This window comes from Bufo gargarizans, unplaced genomic scaffold, assembly GCF_014858855.1.
Source record: "Bufo gargarizans isolate SCDJY-AF-19 unplaced genomic scaffold, ASM1485885v1 original_scaffold_2007_pilon, whole genome shotgun sequence".
NCBI classification, from domain to species: domain Eukaryota; kingdom Metazoa; phylum Chordata; class Amphibia; order Anura; family Bufonidae; genus Bufo; species Bufo gargarizans.
In genome coordinates, this window is record NW_025334599.1 from 262,841 (window position 1) to 269,411 (window position 6,571).

Here is a 6,571-nt window from a genome sequence, read left to right on the forward strand (position 1 = left end):
AAGAACCAAGGCTGCTAAAACCACGCCCAGCAGAGAAAAACTTTATAGATAAGGAACAAGGCGTGCAGCATACAAATTCCGGCCAGCAGATGGCAGCAGAGAAACAATACGTAGAAACAACATAGTAAAAGGAGATATAATAATACAGTGCATTAATTAAATTTGAAAGAAACAGCACACTGGCATCTACTAAAAAAGGACAAAATATTGAATGCATTGATACCAGTCAAACCCAAAATTGTGTTCACTAAGGCCCCTAATTTGAGTATAAAAATAGCACCTACTGTTCCAATAAAGAAAACTTGTATCTCAACCATCCAATCTTGGGCAAACATTAAGGGCTTTTATCGTTGTGGCAGATGTGGCAATTGCATACTGACTTTGTTTCCTAAAAAAACAATAGAAATCAGATCAACAACAAACAAACACTGCCATAAAATCAACGAATTTCTCAGCTGTAGCACAGAAGATGTGATTTACGTGATGTCCCTGTAAGCTTCAGTATGTGGGAAAAACCAAAAGAACGTTGAAAAAACGTATTGCAGAATACATTGGCAATATAAAAAAGGGCTTTGAAAACCACTCACTGTCATATCATTTTAAAATAAAACATAATCAAGATCCCTCATGCTTGAAATATTCAGCAATTGAGAAAGTACAAAAAGATTGGAGAGGTGGTAATCATGTTGAGAAGATGTCACGTTTAGAAACAAAAAGAATCTTCGAATTAAACACACTACAACCGTCCGGTCTGAATGCGGATTTCGAATTATTTGGTTTTTATAGGATGGGTACCACCTGTCGATGACTAACTGTGCGATATTTTAAAGTCGCACAGTTTTTCCTCTACACCTGGTCCCCATCCACTGACCACATAAACATGGCACATAAATACAGAATTTATTAGAATAAGAACAGCCATATAGAAGAATACATCGAAACCGCATCCAAACCGTATGTTATTTTTATATTAATATGGTGTGTTCTCCAATTCTCCATAAGACTGAATGTTAGCAGTAACTTGGTAGATATACTACTTGACTACAGTCAATCGAGTATTGCAGAGTTTTCTGAAAAGAGAATTATTTTAAAAAATTCAAAAATAATTCTGCAATATCGAACTGTCAAGGAAAACACATTGGAACCGCAATGGACTTAAATAAAATAAATTAATTATTAGATATATTTTAACGTGAGACATTGGACAGTTCAACAAATATCCATAAATCCAGAAGCGGAGTAGGATATCAACATTTGGGTCCACAGAAACATATCATTGCCATTCAGACACAGGATATATTTTATATAAATGTTTTCTAAATATCTGATCAACATTGTAGCAGCATGTGTCCCCTATAACATTGTAGCAATATGTGTCTCTTATAATATGTGTCTCTAGGGATCAAATCCTGCTGGAGAAAAAAGTGTAGGTCACTATGATAACCGCAACAGAGGTAAATGTAACAAACGCTCACATAATTTGAAGACCTCAGGGGAGGGGAGGGGATAAAACTCCCTGGAGACATATTGAAACCACACCAATGCATTTTTTATGCGTTTTCTATGATGTTTTTATAAAATTTGTATAATGTTTTTATAATGTTTTATGATATCTAATAAAAGAAAATGTTAAACAGTGTAAGCAAGCCTGCACCAGGACAAATTTGCCATCTACCCTTTGGTATCCTTATATTGTGGTTGAAAAAAGATACTCCCTTATTAACGCTGGATACATAGATTCCACTTTCCCTTTTTATACCTTTTTATATTTATATCTATTTTATATTTATGTATTTGGAACCCATTTTTTAGATAGTATGTTTTATTCATTTATGTAAGATGTTGATGGAATAGTTGAAAATATCACCTCTGATACATGTCTGAAGCCAAAAGGAATGCATGGATCCCAATCCGAAAAAATCCTGGGTTCCGAACCAGTTTTTTCGATATACTCTATCCACTACAAAAAAGGAATACAAGTAGGGGGAAACTAACCACTGAGGAAGGGGTCATTTCCGTAAATCCCCGAAACGCGTCTGGTAGTAGAGAGACCCTGCAAAACCGAGGAAGTCTGGACAAATGTCATCTTAACCAGTGAGCTGCTGAAGTGAACTACTACTGTCACGCCGGTAAGGAAAGACATCTACACCGCGTGTAACAAACAAATCTCACTGGCGCCAAAAAATTCAAACCTGGGCATCAGCTCTTGAGACCGGAGCCAAGAGAGGTACGCCGAGTCGAGAGCCTATTATCCAGCACCAAAAGACCCTCGGGTAAGCCTCTACACATCATCAATAAGCGATCGCTTTGTTACATCAAATACAGCGGGACGCCGCTGTGCGCATGAACAGCCTGAGTATTGTATAACTTAAAACTTCCAGGCTGCATGCGCTCCCGATCACTGCCAATATTGGCAAGCAAGGACTTTCTGCAGGAGAGGATTATGTACAACACCATACTAACCCTGTATGGGACTTTATACCAAGTAAAACCAGTGATTTTACATCTTGTGATCGGTTATCCGAATCCAAAGTTTATAATGGGATCCATGCACACATTGACAATAGTGTCATATTAATGTATTTTTATCTATTTTGCTTTTATGGTCATTTATAATCTAAACTTTAATCTTATTGTCAACATTTACTGTATTTTTAACATTTTTCTGCAATTTTTTCATTTAATATTTGCTGTCATTTTATTGTATTACTAACAATAGTGTTAATAAAGATCCCTATACTTTTAGAGTGTGCCCCACTTTCATTATTTATATTAATTATCACTTTCAGACTGGGTGTTGTCTGTTAAGTGGGTGCACCTCTGTGTGGTTCTCCACCTCATTTTAGTGCGACATTCCCTGTTTTGTTTCCTGCTAATTTGAGCCAAGCTATATGTGGGACTCATTCAATACCATTTTCAGATATCCTCTGTTGGATGCTGTCTCCTGTCCAGACTCCTGATATATCCAAGTCATCTAGGGGCCTAAAAGCACTCTATCTACTGCTGCTGCTACATGTCCTGCTGATTTGAGCCTAGCTATATGTGGGCCTCATACTATACCATTTTCAAATATCCTCTGTTCGATGCTGTCTCATGTCCAGACTCCTGGTATATCCGAATCATCTAGGGGCCTAAAAACACTCTATCTACTGCTGCTGCTACTGCTGCTATATGTCTTGCTGATTTGAGCCTAGCTATATGTGGGACTAATACATATAGTCATCTAGGGGCATGAGTCATCTAGGGGCCTAAAAACACTCTATCTACTGCTGCTACTGCTGCTGCTGCTACATGTCCTGCTGACTTGAGCCTAGCTATATGTGGGCCTCATTCAATACCATTTTCAAATATCCTCTGTTTGATGCTGTCTCCTGTCCAGACTCCTGATATATCCAAGTCATCTAGGGGCCTAAAATCACTCTATCTACTGCTGCTGCTGCTGCTACATGTCTTGCTGATTTGAGCATAGCTATATATGGGCCTCATACTATACCATTTTCAAATATCCTCTGTTCGATGCTGTTTCATGTCCAGACTCCTGGTATATTCGAGTCATCTAGGGGACTAAAAACACTCTATCTACTGCTGCTGCTATTGCTGCTACATGTCTTGCTGATTTGAGCCTAGCTATATATGGGCCTAATACATATAGTCATCTAGGGGCATGAGTCATCTAGGGGCATAAAAACACTCTATCTACTGCTGCTGCTGCTGCTGCTACATGTCCTGCTGATTTATGCCTAGCTGTATGTGGGCCTCAATCAATACCATTTTTAAATATCCTCTGTTCGATGCTGCCGCCTGTCCAGAATCATGATATATATGAGTCATCTAGGGGCCTAAAAACACTCTATCTACTGCTGCTGCTGCTGCTGCTACATGTCTTGCTGATTTGAGCCTAGTTATATTTGGGCCTCATTCAATACCATTTTCAAATATCTTCTGATCGATGCTGTCTACTGTACAGACTCCTGATATATCTGAGTCATCTAGGAGCCTAAAAACATTCTATCTACAATTGCTGCTACATGTCCTGCTAATTTCCGCCTAGCTATATGTGTGCCTAATTTAATACCATTTTTTAAAAATCCTCTGTTCGATGCTGCCGCCTATCCAGACTCCTGATTTATCTGAGTCATCTAGGGGCATAAAAACACTCTATCTACTGCTGCTGCTGCTACATGTATTGCTGATTTGAGCCAAGCGATATGTGGGCCTCATTCAATACCATTTTCAAATATCCTCTGTTGGATGCTGTCTCCTGTCCAGACTCCTGATATATCCGAGTCATCTAGGGGCCTAAAAAGACTCTATCTACTGCTGCTGCTGCTGCTTTGAGCCTAGCTATATATGGGCCTCATACTATACCATTTTCAAAAATCCTCTGTTCGATGCTGTCTCTTGTCCAGACTCCTGATATATCTGAGTCATCTAGGAGCCTAAAAACACTCTATCTACTGCTGCTGCTGCTACATGTCCTGCTGATTTGAGCCTAGCTATATGTGGGCCTCATTCAATACCATTTTCAAATATCCTCTGTAAGAAGCTGCCGCCTCTCAAGATTCATGATATATATGAGTCATCTAGGGGCCTAAAAACAATGTATCTACTGCTGCTGCTGCTACATGTCTTGCTGATTTGAGCCTAGCTATATGTGGGCCTCATACTATACCATTTTCAAATATCCTCTGATCGATGCTGTCTCCTGTCCAGACTCCTGATATATCTGAATCATCTAGGGGCCTAAAAACACTCTATCTACTGCTGATGCTGCTACATGTCCTGCTGATTTGAGCCTAGCTATATGTGGGCCTCTTTCAATACCATTTTCAAATATCCTCTGTTCAATGCTGCCGCCTGTCCAGACTCCTGATATATCTGAGTCATCTAGGAGCCTAACAACACTCTTTCTACTGCTGCTGCTACATGTCCTGCTGATTTGAGCCTAGCTATATGTAGGCCTCATTCAATACCATTTTCAAATATCCTCTGTTCGAAGCTGCCGCCTCTCCAGAATCATGATATATATGAGTCATCTAGGGGCCTAAAAACAATGTATCTACTGCTGCTGCTGCTGCTGCTGCTACATGTCTTGCTGATTTGAGCCTAGCTATATGTGGGCCTCATTCAATACCATTTTCATATATCCTCTGCTGGATGCTGTCTCCTGTCCAGATTCCTGATATATCCGAGTCATCTAGGGGCCTAAAAACACTCTATCTACTGCTGCTGTTGCTGCTTTGAGCCTAGCTATATGTGGGCCTCATACTATACTATTTTCAAATATCCTCTGTTCGATGCTGTCTCTTGTCCAGACTCCTGATATATCTGAGACATCTAAGGGCCTAAAAACACCCTATCTACTGCTGCTGCTGCTATTACATGTCCTGCTGATTTGAGCCTAGCTATATGTGGGCCTCATTAAATACCATTTTCAAATATCCTATGTTCGATACTGCCGACCTGTCCAGAATCATGATATAAATATGAGTTATCTAGGGGCCTAACAACACTCTATCTACTGCTGCTGCTGATGCTACATGTCTTGCTGATTTGAGCCTAGCTATATGTGGGGCTTATACTATACCATTTTCAAATATCCTCTGTTCGATGCTGTCTCCTGTCCAGACTCCTGATATATCTGAGGCATCTAAGGGCCTAAAAACACTCTATCTACTGCTGCTGCTGCTACATGTCCTGCTAATTTGAGCCTAGCTATATGTGGGACTTATTCAATACCATTTTCACATATCTTCTGTTGGATGCTGTCTCCTGTCCAGACTCCTGATGTATCCGAGTCATTTTCAAATATCCTCTGTTCGATGCTGTCTCCTGTCCAGACTCCTGATATATCTGAATCATCTAGGGGCCTAAAAACACTCTATCTACTGCTGCTGCTGCTACATGTCCTGCTGATTTGAGCTTAGCTATATGTGGGCCTCATGCTATACCATTTTCAAATATCCTCTGTTGGATGCTGTCTCCTGTCCAGACTCCTGATATATCTGAGTCATATAGGGGCCTAAAAACACTCTATCTACTGCTGCTACTGCTGCGGCTGCTGCTACATGTCCTGCTGATTTAAGCCTAGCTATATGTGGGCCTCATTCAATACCATTTTCAAATATCCTCTGTTGGATGCTGTCTCCTGTCCAGACTCCTGATATATCTGAGTCATCTAGGGGCCTAAAAACACTCTATCTACTGCTGCTACTGCTGCTGCTGCTGCTACATGTCCTGCTGATTTAAGCCTAGCTATATGTGGGCCTCATTCAATACCATTTTTAAATATCCTCTGTTTGATGCTGCCTCTTGTCCAGACTCCTGATATATCCAAGTCATCTAGGGGCCTAAAATCACTCTTACTACGGCTGCTGCTGCTGCTACATGTCTTGCTGATTGGAGCATAGCTATATGTGGGCCTCATACTATACCATTTTCAAATATCCTCTGTTCGATTCTGTCTCATATCCAGACTCCTGGTATATCCGAGACATCTAGGGGCCTAAAAGCACTCTATCTACTGCTGCTGCTACTGCTGCTACATGTCTTGCTGATTTGAGCCTAGCTA